This window comes from Lagopus muta, chromosome 4 (assembly GCF_023343835.1).
Source record: "Lagopus muta isolate bLagMut1 chromosome 4, bLagMut1 primary, whole genome shotgun sequence".
Lineage (NCBI taxonomy): Eukaryota > Metazoa > Chordata > Aves > Galliformes > Phasianidae > Lagopus > Lagopus muta.
The window spans coordinates 5516031-5531535 of NC_064436.1; the positions used below are offsets into that span (position 1 = coordinate 5516031).

The following is a 15505-nucleotide window of genomic DNA, read 5'->3' on the forward strand; positions in this document are numbered from 1 at the left end:
ATAGAGGCAGCTTGCTGGAACACAGATTTGAACCGCACGTGTTTGTACATACGTGCTTGCATGCATGCATCCAACCATATGCAAACATACAAAACCAGATTTTAACACAGACAAAAAGCTATACTGGCCAGTTTAAAGACTGAAATACGAACTAAGTTTTGACACTTCATCAAAATACTCTCCCAGCCTTCAGTAGCTCCTATCATACAGCTACTCTCTAAGAAAAATGTTTTCTTCTGGTTGCTCTAAATTAATATTTCCCTATGCTTCTGTATGCTTTTTGCACCTGTGAAAGCATATAACAACCACTCTGCCCTGAAACACTTGTTTTACGAGAGCTGCCTAATTCACAGACTGACCTACAATACACCTTATACACTAATGGCTTCCATATAAATAAGAAAATAGAACAATAATTATTTTCATTCTGTTTCCTGCTTGGAATCTTAGTCAAAAATCTAAAAATGATCATGCTTAGGACTCAGCAGTAACTTACCAGGATACAACAAAGCAGTTAAGTGTTCACACTCAAAATCAAATCTTTAATGGAGCAGAACTCTTTCAGTTCAGTTCACCTACAGATCATCAGCAACTGTTCTGCTAATTAGTCATGAACCACCTCCGGAGAAGAACATGTCAAGAGTAATAAAATGAAACGGAATGAGAAAAAAAAACAACTTGTCCTCTGTTTTTATGATGCACAGAGTAAACGTAAGCAAATAGCTTGATGGTAAACTGATAATGATCAAAAACAAAACGCCATTTGTTGGTTACGCTGATGTTTTTACGCTATCCTTAATTATGTCTGCAAACACAGTCTTTAAGAAGATCAGGTGATTTACATATACATGTTTACATTTGGATTTTGTAGTGACTATATTCCGAGCCGATTCAATTACATGTAGCATAATGAGTGGTAAAAATCTGTATGGGAAGTACAAGAATGGGAAAAAACTCAAAGACATTGCTAATTAGTAATAACTAACAACACTTTCTGCTGGATTGCTTTGTTTAAAGGCTAAACACACACCATTTCATTTCAATTAAAGTAAGGTACAGGTGAGCAGCACTTTTGGTTATATATAATGTGTGGCAATCATCTTATTACTGGGGCTCCTCTCACTTGACTTTTTCCAGCCTAACGAGATGGCTGCATCTTCCTCTTACTGCTTGTTTCTTCTCTAAGTTACAAATTTCCACAATCGTCTCAGAAGCCTGAGATAACTGACAGGGTTAGGGAGTCCCAGCTATCAACCCCCTGTCATTTCTGTTCATCTGAGCCAAGGTAACTGTAAAACACTGCATAAACCAATCGCAAAAATTCCACACATCAACAGAAAGAATTTTTATTTAAGAGCCAGCAATTGGAAACAGGACTTCTGAGCTACACAGAGGCCGCTGTTGTGCATGGTTTCTCAAGACCAGTACAGATGACAGATTTTTAGCTTATCTGTCCTCACAATCATATCAATACCCTCAGTGGAATTTACAGAACAAATAAAGACGGCAATAGAGTGGGAGAAAGGCACTTCCAACTGAGGAAAAGGGATGAGTAAAATCATCTAAAGGAAGAAAAGAGTTTGATGTCTCAGAAAGGATCACAACAGTGCTGGACACCGGAACAAGCAGAGAAAACAAATCACAGGTCTGTGAAGACAAGCAGAGTGGTGAGAAGAACATAGCCAGAAAGATCACCTTCTCTCAACCAGCCTCAGACATAAGATTTTAAATGCGAGCTATCCCAGGCCATTCACTCAAGGCTGAAAAGTTTCCTCTTCTACAAACAGCTCTCCTGAGACCTTCAGCAAATCACTCCCAAGATCTTAGCTTCCATGTAACTAGTATAACTTCCCTATAAAACAGAAGCATCTGTGTTTTCCAAACTCTAGATAAATGATTTCAAGATAAATAAACTATAAATCATGTTCGTCTGGAGATTCTGAGTCATGTAAATGCTCTAGACAGACATATGTTCGGAAGCCTTAGTAAGAAAAAAGGTTCTGTACTATAGCTGCTCAGCTATCGGACCATCAGTCGATAACCTGGCAAGAAAATAAGCAAGTCAGTACAAAACACTTTGAGTACCAGGTACGGTGTTCAAAACACTTCATAAAATCTATCAGTACTGACTTAAACTTACATATCCTAACATTTCATTTCTCCCTTATGTAATTCTATCAAGTTTGTTTCCCTTGACTATTCATTAGTGCTTTCACAGGTTGTTTTTTTTTTTATGTGGGCTTTTTTTCCCCCAACCTGGTCAATGACCATACATACAAATTGCCCACATGCAAATAATTAAGAAATGATTATAATGATAAAAATCATCTTGAATTATAAAGCACTGTTGTATGAACGTGATATAAGGATACAGGAAAACAGCTTAAAGACAACATAAACAATTTCAGTTACAACTATGCATTTAAAGCAATATATTTTTATACTTTAAAATGTTAGAGGAAGATGATCAGTAAACAAATCATTTATGTCACTGTAAGAAAACACTCCTTGTATTTGTTGTTGTTTTTTTTTCCATTTGATAAGCAAGGACATCCAGAGCAACACAACTTGAAGTTACTAAAATTCTGCCATTTAATTTTGCGATTCCACTGCACTCACTAAAAAACTACTTGCCCCTGTTAGTTGGTTGCCACAACAAAAATAAGAAGCCATATACAAGACAATCTCTTCCACTCACAGATTTTGTCCTTCTTGATTTCCTGAAAAACCACTTGGGGATCTCTCTAGCAATGAAGTACTAAATACAGAAGCTCTGCCCCCTCTGATACTGCTGACACCTAGTGATTATATTCAATCTATGGGTTTTAGTTCACCAACACTTCTGATTACATTAACTTGCATAAACCAAATTGCACATATGCTTTTAGACTGCATATGCAACTGCATGTCAGGAAACATAATTAGGCAATCTGCTCAATCACTGAAGCCTATGTACCTGTTTGCATACATAAACTTACCTTTCCGTTTATACATTGATCACGCCTCCAAATATTTCAAGAATGCTAAAAATAACACTGAATATTTTGCTGCATGCTACTAACTCTTTCATAACATGTCTTTTTTTTTAATGACATATAAAATGCATTACTGTCCAACTCACTTGAATGAACGTGATAGCTAAAAGCTAGATTTGAGAATCCTCAGATACAGATCTTCAAATGCAGACTGATAGAAACAAATTCGGGTTAGTAAAGAATTCATGTTTCAAGGAACGCTTGCAATTTTCCTCTGACAGCTATATTTGAATTTCTTAGATATTCTTAGAATTACTCTGATTTAGAGACTGATTACGTTTTGCAGCGGCCTTTGAGAGACACAATCAGGCTGTGTCACATTAACATAATTAGAAAAAGCACTTGTGTTGCCAAATCCAATTTGTTTTTGTTAGACCTGACTGAATTTCCTTCAAAATTCCTCTTTCGTGTGGAAGCATCCTAAAATAAAACTACAGCTCTCAGTGTTTCTCTCCAGTGACAAAAGCAACCAAGATGATATGGTGTGATGAGCTGCAGGCAGCTCAGTACCACACTGATATTCAATCATTCCCCTCAGAGGGACGACGGAGAGAACTGGGAAACAAGTAAAACTCATAGGCTAAGATAAAGACATGGGACATAAAAGGAAGGGAAAATAACAACAATGATAAAACAACACAGAAAGTAAGTGCTGCACAACGCAATTGCTTGTCACCCAGCAACTGATGCCCAGACAGTCCCATGCAGCAGTAGTGGTCCCAGCCAACACCCCCAGTTTCATCACACCACATGATGCCACATGGTATGGAATATCCCTTCGTCCAGTTTGGATCAGGTGTTTTTCTGTCCCCTCCCAGCTCTCTGTTTACTTCCAACCCTGCATTGGCTGAAATATCCTTAGCTCTGTGCAGCACCTGCTCAGCACCAACTAAAACATCAGTGTGTTACCAACACTGTTTTCCTCATAAGTCCAAAACACAACATGGTAACAAATGCAGTAGACAAAATTAACTCAATGGCAGCTAAAATTACAACACGTAGCCATTTCTTGAGTGTTTGTCTCTACATTATTTTCACTTTTTCATTACTTTGCGTTATTTGTAATGCATTCAAGAAGAATTTGTCTCAACTCTTACTATCGCCTTCCATCTACTTGTAATAACAAACTATGTTCTTACTTCAATACAGTTTCTTGCCTTGTTACATAGTTTCACTACTTTCAGCAGTATTCTGTATACTATTGCAAAGCAAAGACGTCATTATTTTATTCTAAATATCTATGTAGGTCACTCCGGAAGTAATGCCCTCTATTTGTTTTCTTGGAAACTACAACAGATAGAAAGAAGACAATATTACTATTTGACAGAGCAAATTCTCACCTACAAAACACTATTTTTCAACACAGTCAACATGATTAGCTATGCATTTTTGCCAGTAGTGAACAAGAGCCTGCATGCTGAGCAATGCAAAAAACCTGCACCAGCATCGCTGCTAAGGAAGTGTTGTCTATTCAGTCCAACTTTCATTAGTCTGAATAGGCAGAAGTCAGAAGGTGCCAAATCCAGACTATCTGGTGGGTGTGATCAGATAGTCCGGTCAGGATAGCCAGTGTGCTCCATGGTCTTGAAACTAATATAGAGCCAGATGCTATTGCGTTTCAAGAGAAATGCTGTTGTCTTCTCTGGCCTGACTGTAAGTTCTAGCCTTCAGCTCAGCCAGCATCATGATGTAGTGATCACAGCTGAAGTTTTATCTGTGTTCCAGAAGGATCATGCCTCTCCTATCCCAAAAGACAGTGCACATCACTTTATCTGCTGAGGTCAGCGTCTTGAAGATTCCCTTCAATGGGGAATTCACGCGCTGTCACTTCAGGGACTGCCATTTTGACTCCGGCCCATAGTAGCACCACCACGTCTCATCACTAGTAGTGATGTGATCCAGGAAGCTATTACTTTCGGCCTCCTACTGGTTATTACCTGCAATAGGTACTCACAAACTTGCACACAGTCTTCCTTCTGTTCCTGTATCAACATCCGTGGGACCCACCTGGCACAAACTCTGTGATATTCCAGCGTTGCCACCATCGTTCCCAATGCACTGAAGCCAATGTGCAGCTCTGTGCACAGTACCCTGGTCACAACCTGCTGATTTTTGTGGATGAGCTGATCAACTTCCTCTCCATCTCATGGTGTCACAGCTGTGCGTGGCTGTCTGGAACATGGCTTGGCACCCCTGTCACTCTGCTGAAATGCACCACTGTCTCACTGTGCTCACATCCACTGTTTGGTTTCCACCAACACCTATCAAGCACCAATGAATGTCAATGGGTGCCATTTTTTCTGCATGGAGGAATTCAGTGATACACCTTTGGTTCAGACACGCTTGCACATCAAATGCCATCTGTCACACGGCAACGCTTAACTTGAACTGCCATACCACCAACATCTGGTGTTGTGAGCCAGTATAATAAAATAGGAGGCATTCCTTTTGGAGCAGCCCTCGTATAAAAAAAAAAATTAAAACCTTAAAAATATTCATGTGTATTTTTTAAAAAGTTATAAGTAACACTGCTGAAATTCGCCCTCTATCTGTGCCACTTTGACTGTCTGAAGTTAGCTAGTATAGCATTTTAATGAGATGGAAAAGCACTAAATGCACAGCAACACAAAAATGAGTTTTCATTATTTAACTTATCTGTAGTTGCATGAGAAGTGAAAGGAATTTTAATATACAAATACCTGAATGAAGAATTTTGCACCAACCTTTTTTCCTTTTTTTAATCAAACAATACAGGCATTTCTAGAAGCAATGTGTTGCACATGATTATGTAAACTACTAAAAGCTTAGATGCTTTTTTTCATGGCTTTTTTGCTAAGAAAAAAAATGATTTCAGATGTTGAAGCACGCAAAGATCCTAATTTACAGATAGTACTGTACATGTTTCTCTTTAATCTCCCCAAATACCCCTCTTGTCACTTACACATCCAAGCACTGATGAGCGTGTATTTTCCTACCTCTCCATTACAATATGATTTACAAAGAAATAATATTAAAAGACTTGAATCATAATCATTACATGTTATGCTAGTTTTCTGTTCACCACTGTCACACAGCCAGATTTTTCAGGAGATATGCATGCACAAATATTACAATGAACATCCAAGATACCAAAATGAGGAGAAAAAACAAGACTTAAGGTAATGAGCAAATAATGGGAAAATAAAGAGAAAGAGGCCTGACTTAGAGACTAAGACTTACAAATAAATAAAGACCTTAATTTCCAGATGGTAGGCTGCATGCATATGCTGCATTAAAAAAGCCATTCCTTAGTGAGAGAATTGTGTTGCAATCTCAAGGAAGAATTGACCTCTTTAAAAATTTCTAAGTATTCCTTCCAATCTGTAACAGATGGTAACTCTTCTGAGCTTAGTATCTCCCAGTCTCCCATCCCAGGTGCAGCTAGTCTTTTAAAAGTTATGCTTAACTTTCTTTTTTTAGTTAAAGATCAAAGACACAAAAGAGATGTTCAAATATTACCTAGAGACAGTAGTAGAATGTAGCTTTGTTAAAGGATTAAGATAGTTGTGTGACACATTTTTCTACATGGTATAAAACACCATCACCCCAGAAGACATTTAAATTACGTATTGGTTAATCTGAAGAATATTTTTTATAGTTCTTTTGATGTTGGTTTTTTTTTACACCCCTCACTTCTTCCAACTTCCCTCTTAAGTACTGTTAGCACTGCAGTAACAGTATCGATGCCACTTAAAGACTTCACACGCAGCTGATGTAAAGCAATAATCTTACTTCCCATTGCAGGTGATAGAATATGCAGGACACACATTTAAACTACAAAAAGAATATTTTTCTGAATGCCCCAGGTTTAAAGGTTCTTGTTTCCTAAATGCAATAATTTGCATCTATAGAACACTGCAATACGTATAAAAGTACAAAATACTAGTTATTAAAAACCTCCTGCTGCAAATTCTCTGTAACTGAGCAAAGCATGAACCACAACTACATTACAGCAACTTGCAATCCTAAAAAGTCTGCTTGCAAAGAGCATACCATTTAAACATACTGAACTACATGACTTAACCATAACTACACAGCTCTGTACAAGTCCATTCTCAAATGGTCAGATCTATTCCTTGAACTCCAAAAATGGTAACAACAACAAAAAAATAAATTAAAACTTTTGGAACAGAAGAGATAGTCATTGCTGTAAGTCTAAAGTATTGCATGAAACATCAGATTTTCCTTTTCTTTTTTACAGAAAGGATCTCATTTCTCTAAAAGCTGTTTTCCATTCAGGCATCCCTTTGACACCTTAGGAATTTTCAGTATGTCCAAATCATTCTGCCATCTAGAGGCCACAATAAGAAACCTTATCCCAGACCATTATTTAGCAAAGACTATTACACAAACACACATACAAAACATGTTGGCAGATAAGCTGATTTCCTGATTTCCAAGATGCTAACACCAAAAGCAGCACGGCCAGCAGGGCCTCCATTCTGCTCTGCATTCAGCCCTAGTGCCCTAATCTCAAGAAGTTCATCAACCTATTAGAGTGGGTCCAAAGAAGGGCCGTGAGGGTGACCAGAGGGCTGCAGCACCTCTCCTACAAAGATAAGATGAGAGTTCAGGTAGTTCAGTCTGAAAAAGAGAATCATCTGGGGAGACCTCACTGTGGCCTTCTAAAGCAGAGCCTGCAGTAAAGATGGGGAGAGACTCCTCATCATGTCTGTATGATATGAAAAGGGAGATAATTTAAAACTAAACAAGAGATTCTGAAGTTAGATACCGGGAGCAAATTTTTCACTGCAAGGATGGTGAAGCACTGCAACAGACTGCCCAGAGAAGTTGTGGGCATCACACACCTGGAAGTGTTAGAACCAAATGATCTTCGAGGTTGCTTCTAACTCAAGCCATTCTGTGATCACACACAAATATTTCTTACTGCACCACTTCTACAGTGCAGCAATCAAAGACTTCTCACTGAACAAATACGTCACATATTGAATATGTTAAGTTTTAAAGACCAGATGAAATAATTTTCTCATCCAGTTTCATTATGAAAACTGTTGACTGCCAACAAATAACAGTTTGTTATTTTTGTGTTAGACTTCACATGTCACAACTGCAGTTCAGAATGCCACATTTCTATAGCAACTAGGGAAAGATTTCTGAAGTTTATTAAGACATTTGGTGGTAAATCAGCAGTATTCAACATAGACCTTGATCATAGCATACTACAGAATTGTTCCAATTAGCACAACAGATATTTTCTTTCTTTCTAACAAGAAAATAGCTAAAAATCGGTTCAAAACTGCTACAAAACTCATCTTTACCATCACAGTTTACTCCTAACATTCAGAATCTACAGACAGAGATTGCCATGCAGTCTATCTTTCTCACTGCCTTCTAAGTGCAAGTTTCACTCTTGCTGACCAAGCTCCATGCTCTCATTCCTCTTCGTAAACTAACCAGTGTCAACATGCAGATATGCCACACGCATCTCATTTCACTTCCAGGTGATCTTAAGATATTTCAGCAAATTTCCAATGACTCCTCTTGCACAGCCCATTTAAACGCAAGGACAAATGATGATACTCTAAAAATCAAGTAGCATGCTCTAGTCATCCTTTTTCAAAGGTTTTAACAGATTTTGAGCTCTAATACTTCCTAGGTTTCACTGCAGGTCAAATAAAGGGATTTCATTCCCCTCTCTCAAAAACTTGACTTTTGTTCAAAAAAGAAAAAAAAAAAAAAAAAAAGAACAAAAACTTAGAATTTGTGCCCGTTGAATTTTGTTATCCTATGGCAGATATTTCATAATCTTTGTCTTCTGCTCTCAGAGAACTTAGAATACTTAATGCAGTTCTAAGAGGCAGCTTTACATTTAAATAGCGACAAACCGTGATAAAATTTGCAAAGGCTCATCTACATGACTGAAGATTTCTTTTGGCAGTGGTTTATGTACACTGCATTCTAATCACATATTCAAAAACAGTAACTATATCAAAAATTAAGATATTCCTATAAGCTTTTACCAATTTTTATGGAATTGATATTAACTTTTTCCCCACATATTCCCATGGTGAGTAGGCTAAAAAAGCTCTCCACTATCTCTACACATATTGTTGTGCTTTTATCATATACTACGTGTTAAAACACACGAATCACACTGCTAACCTCAACTTTATCATGAGCTGGTCAGAGCTGGTACAGGTTAGAAGCGTCTACTGACAGGATGGCCTGCTTTGTTTTCAGCTCTTGGAATAAGAAATAACCTATAATATTACCCAAAATCTATATAAAACTCAGTTTTGAAAGGAAAGAAAAACAGAATACTGAATGCTATCCAATATTCTGAGTGGTCAGTGAGAAATTAAAATAGTAAACAGAACACAAGTATGCTCCAATGTAAATAATATCTTAACCTTCTTTTAGATTCACTAATTCATCTCTTTGTTATTAGTGGCTTTACAATACCAGCCTGAGCCATTTAAAATACTCTTAAATTTATTAATACAAATTCATTTATTAGCACAGGATGAAACAGGATGAAATGTATACTGGCACAAGCCAGGATACGTAAAGTACTACAGCTCTCTAGAAACTCAGACTAATATTTTCCAGCCTGAAGTGGACTGTGGTACAGATAGATATATGGTATAAGTATGGTGGTTTTTGTTGTTGCTGTTTTTATTTTAAAAGAGCAAAGACAATTCAGGAATAACAGCCATTACGTGTCAGCATGGTTAGCCATACTTTTCCACAATACTACGAGTCCTAGGTACAGGAATGAGACACAAATGTGAAACGTAGACGATCCTTTGCAGTTGTGTTCACTTCTAATAAAAAAATTAAAAAAATTAACAAATTAAAATCCAACCCTATTAGTTTCAGCACAATGTACGTAAATGGGTACAACTACATACCAAACATTTGTGTAGGGAACCTGCTTTGGCAGGGGGATTGGACTCGATCTCTGGAGGTCCCTTCCAACCCCTACAATTCTGTGATTCTGTGATTCTTCTGATTGTTGCTGGTATCAAGATGCACTGTTCATATGATATCTGAACTGAATGCAACTACATCCGCCAGAGAGAAAACTTACATTGAATACCTACTGAACTGCTAGCTAGAAAAACAATCCTATGGCAATATTTAATTCAGATTTCATGATCAATGTATGCATGCAGCACATCGTGTATCAAAGTGTATCGATACAACTGATGTTATGTCTTGTTCAAAGCAAGTACAGAAAAAAGGTGCAACACTATTTACAGAAGACTACTTCCATATCTGACTGAACTGATATCATTTCTATCATCACTTCTTTTGTAACAAGGAAGGGTTTTGCCAAACATACTAGGAAGCACATATTAAAAGGCTAGAAGAAAGTACCCTTACACCATCCAATTTAGATTCCTATGCTAAATCTTAATGCTACTTTGCAAGCTTGTTGAAAGTATCTCTCCAAATAAACACTCAAACAGTGACTACAGAGCCTACCTGCCTTTTTTCCCACGGTAAACAAATATAAATGATGCTCCCCTGCCTTTCAAGAGAAAATACGTTTTTAAACATACTACTGTTCTTGTAGCTCTTTTCTGAATGCTAACTCTCAATATTTTGCCTGATTTGTGGATATTCTAACGGCACAGTACCGCGATACAGTTGTAATAAGACAGCTGTTGTACACTTAATTCAAGATTACTGCATTCCCCCACTAGCCAGCAGTCTTTACAGTCACAACCAACTCAAGGCTGACTGTAGTACTATAAGCAATATTTAGATATAGAACAAGATCATTACATCAGCCCCATGATTTCATTAATTCAGCTTTCTGCCAAACAGGAGCTCTAAAACAACCAGGAACAGACTGGGTCACTTCAACGTGACTACATTACTGCAACAACTCTCAAAATCATGACCATTCATTTTTACTAATACTCACAAATCCTTAACTTGTCCAATGATGTACCTGGCATTAACATTGCAGATCCCAGTGTCACGCTGCAAACTTATTTAAGTAGCTTTTAAGCACTGCCCAATGTGGCAATTTGCTCCTCTCTGACACGGCACATTTCTTTCTTATCTTTACAATTTGAATCATATATGCCAATGTTTATATTAATATGCATTTTGACATACAAGCACATGGACACATCCACTGTAAACCCGCTCAGAGTTCTGTAGCCTTGATTTATTAGTGCATAGCTAGTGACAATTTCTGACATTAAGAGCTGAATACACTATGTCTGTATACCCAGCATAAATGACAGGTCAATGATTTATGATCAAGTAGAAGCTTACTATTTTCTATCATATTCCATATTTAACTGACAAAATCATGCTACTAAAGGAAAATAAATGAAAACAAATATAGAACGTCTGATACTAATGGATGCAGTTTGTTTGAGCCTTCTGTTTCTATACTGTTGCCAGAAACCACCAAAAAATTTCTTCAGTTGTCTTCATGTAGAAAGGAAAAAAAAAGGAAGGCAATACAGAACACATTTTAATAGTTCGACTGGCAAACTGATTCACTGCACAGCTTATCTTTGAATGTTTTCCTGCATATATACATTCTGACGTGTTTTTACTGGTTTTAACTGAATCAGCTTTAATTTCAGCACTTCAACAGAAAACGGGGAAAGCACAATAAGACTTTTGGAAGAATCCAGAAATCAACAGGCTCCATTAGAGCCTCATAGTTCTGAACTCAAATGTATTTCTACTACATTCTCTACAGCTGTTTGTGTATCTCTGTCTCTCTTGTTCATTTATATTGATGATATTTATGCAATTGCCATGTCCTTTCTCACATCAACCCACACAGAACAGAAAAAAGAGAATAACCCATTTTTAGAGGGCAAATTTTTCATGAAATTCTTTTCTAACACCACCTACAGCAGTGTCTTTCAAGCTTAGTAGCTTATTTTCTAACCCCTACAATTCTGCTTTTCTGTGATCTTCTTATGATGCGTATGTAAGCACCATTTTGAGCAAACTGCAAAATGCAAGGAGAGCACTCACTCTAGATTGTTTTCAGCAGTTCCATTACGTCTGTGAGGAGTAAAAAAACAACTTTTCTAAAGAAGAAATCCAGAACAGTCATGCTCATGGGTCTGAATATCCCTTGAACACAAGTGGATTGGGATTCCTTCAGAATCTTTACAGCACGCTGCATTGCCAACCATTTCTTTTATTGGATGTTCTTTACTCCAAAACAACAGCTTTAAAGCAATCCTTCCTGTTTTTTTGCTCCTAACCTGCTTTGCTTCTAATTCTGTGATACTTAAGTCCATTCATCGCTGTGTTCCATTGCCAGGCTGGTGCTGCTCCCACTACTTGACAGCTCTACTACTTCACCTGGCAGTTTTAATTACCTGATCTCCCACCACAAGAAATATCATACCTGCTTTACTTAAACAGCGATCACGTTTTTTACATTAACCTGCTATATTACAAATACTCTGTTAACCAATTCTACGTACCCCGGGCACCTGCTCTAATTAAACACCCTTGAACTCTACTCTACTCTCATTCTAGTTTAAATCAGAAGTAATTCCGCTGAACAAGAAAATCACGTAATAAAGAGAACTAAGCCTCTATACATACATTATTTGCTGTCTGGTGCTGAGGAGCAATAGGGCTTGAAATGAACCAGCTGTCTTGGTAATTCCTGCACAAGCATTACTTGTACTGAATTCTACTGCCAAAATGCTTCACCTTTGTAAGATAATTTCAAAAATACCAAAATATCATGCTTGTAGTTATAAATTACAAGAAGCTGCACACACTGGGAGAGAGAACTGCCTTATGTGATGGCCCTCAGGGTTACAGATAGTAACCCTATCATATTTAAACAAAAAACAGAATGGTATCGATTTGAACTGGTTTTGCTAGCATGATTAGATGAACTCATTTGTGCCAAAGCCTATGATGTTTTCAGACGATGCCGTTAACAAGATGTTAAAGAACAGCTGCAAGCTCCAAACATGAACACTTCACAAGTTTCTGTAAGTATAACGCACAACAGAGCTTCACAAAAACTAAACTTGTACAGTCTGACGCTCATTGACAGCCATGGGATTCCCATGAAAAGCAGAATTCCCCAAGATGATCTAGCTAATTGTCAGCTTACTGCACTGCCATCTTTAAGTGCTCTCTATATAGATGGAGGGTCACATGTCAACACCTCTTTTCTTCTCAACTTCCTATCATCCTGATGTCCGTATGGTATTTTAAAATTTACAAATGGTGTCTGATAACACCAGAAAATCCTGTTACTTCTATGAGTATCTATATATCAAGGTATTTTTAAAACATGTAATATTATTAGTGCTGCTGCTTTTGGTGAGGAAATGAAACGGATTAGGAGTATGACATTTTCTTGTCTGCTAATTCACATGTATACATAAAATAGGTTGTTTTAAAGATGAACGTTAGAAATAATCAGAAAAACAGACCTGTGATAAAATTTCTGTGCTAGAATATGAAAGAGAAACTGACTGTCACTATGACTGCCAAAATATGTTTTATAAACTGTAATGTTGTCTCACATTCTGTTTAAGATGACAGAGATTCTCTTACGTATGCTGGCATTACATTCCTCACTATATCTTAGGGGAAGAAAAATTCCACAAAGCATGTTGGTAGCCACATCTATTGTTAAGAAAGCTAAGGCTATTTTATTCTGATTTTTATTCCATTAGAGCACGAATGCATCCTCAGTCACCACTCTTGTTTCTTTTCTTCCTTCCCTACTGTCATAAAGTTGGGTCAATAAAGTGGTACCTGCAGGACAATACATAATCTACTAGGCTCCATAAACTATTTCATATCAGATCTTACTTTAGATTTGAAAGTGTGACAATGTGAACTAATTTATCCATGCTATAAGCGAAAGCACTGTTAAAGAAAAGGACACAGTAATAGATAAAAAACAAAGAAGAATAATTTTCAGTGAGATAAAAACATTAAGGAAAACCAGAAGAAAAATGTCTAGGGATCAAACTCAGGAAGAAACAAAACCATAGAACTGCAGTTTACATATTAGTGTTTTCTTTCAAGCTGGACTGTAGTTCCAAGCCGTATTTCATTCTGCATCATCTGGGATTTGGAAAACTCTCCATAAACATTTTGCAAATTGTTTTAAGCTCTTGAAGGAAAATAAAATACCTTAGGCCTCAACTTTTGCTCTGCTCTGCTGTTCACAGAGACTCTACCTCTGCCTTGAGCCCCTGCTGGTGTCCCAACTGTGGGGCCCTGGTATTATGCATACCAAAGCATAACACGTATCCTATGTTATCTCCCTAATTTCACCTTCAAAGGCATGACTATGCAAAACAATAAATTCACTCTCATCTTCAAAGTTAAATGTATTTCCTAATATATTCCTTTAAAAGGAAAACCAGAAATCCAACTTTCAAGTGTAAAGACTGCTGCATAGCAAGAATTAGTAAGAGGCCATGGTTACACTGCAAAAGGCAAACAGAGATCTATTAAAAGATGACAAATGCAAACAGTATGGGAAAGGAATGATTTCATAATTTGTTTGGGAAAACATCTGTTGTCATTAAAAAAATGCTAATTGTTTTTTTTCTCTTAAAACTTCTGAGAGCAGTGGTACTTTCCAGTTCAATTTCTATTTTCACTGCTGTTGCTCTAGCCTCAAGCATATAAAGATACAGATTCATTTGTATACCTAGGTGGCTTTAGAAAGGAAGTATTTGCGGTATTTAATTAAACTATTACACAGCACAGCATGCTGATGAAATGAAGCAGACATCTCCTTTCAGACAGCAGAAAGTGACCGTAAGCCATGGGAAAATTTTAACAGCTCTTTGCTGCCAAGAAGAGGTTGCTGCATGTCAGAAAAATCAGTTGTCTCACCTGCGCAGTAGCTTAAAGGCCTAAAGGCCTGTTCCAGCTATCTACACTAATATCTACACCTTTATTTTAACCACAGTGCTGACCAAGAGCTCTGGTGGGAGCAATGCCATGTCAAAATTAAACAGGTTCCTAAAATTTGTTTTGAATCTGCTGCAATTGAGTGGGTAAACGAAAGCAACCGAGCAACAGTTCCAGAAATAAAATGCCATCATAGTCTTATTAAATTACCTTTCTACTCGATGCCAATTTTTTCAGTGCCTTTTCATCCAGAAGTCTCTCCAGCTCTTTGACCATATTTTTAACAGCTCTGCAGCGTTTCTGTTCCTGCTATGTGCTGTTTGTCAATGTGGCCAGTAATGACCAGAACTTAACACGAAGGAATGGCAAGATTGCACTCATAAATTGATTCTGTAATATCTGCACACCACTGAATTCACCATTCCTATTTTTTTGGTTTGCTTTTATAACGACTGCATCTCCAAACCATTTCCCTGAGTTCTTCGTAACACTACTTGGGGCTTGGTTCTCAGTAGAACATACAAGCACTATTCATTGTGCCATGCATTTGTTTTACAACTTTAAGACAGGAGAAA

General features: G+C 37.3%; 1 protein-coding gene across 4 annotated transcripts in view; it reads right to left on the reverse strand.

The window, feature by feature from the left end:
• Positions 1–15505, reverse strand: part of SPOCK3 (SPARC (osteonectin), cwcv and kazal like domains proteoglycan 3) — a 162413-nt gene that overhangs the window by 59515 nt on the left and 87393 nt on the right. The window lies entirely within an intron of this gene.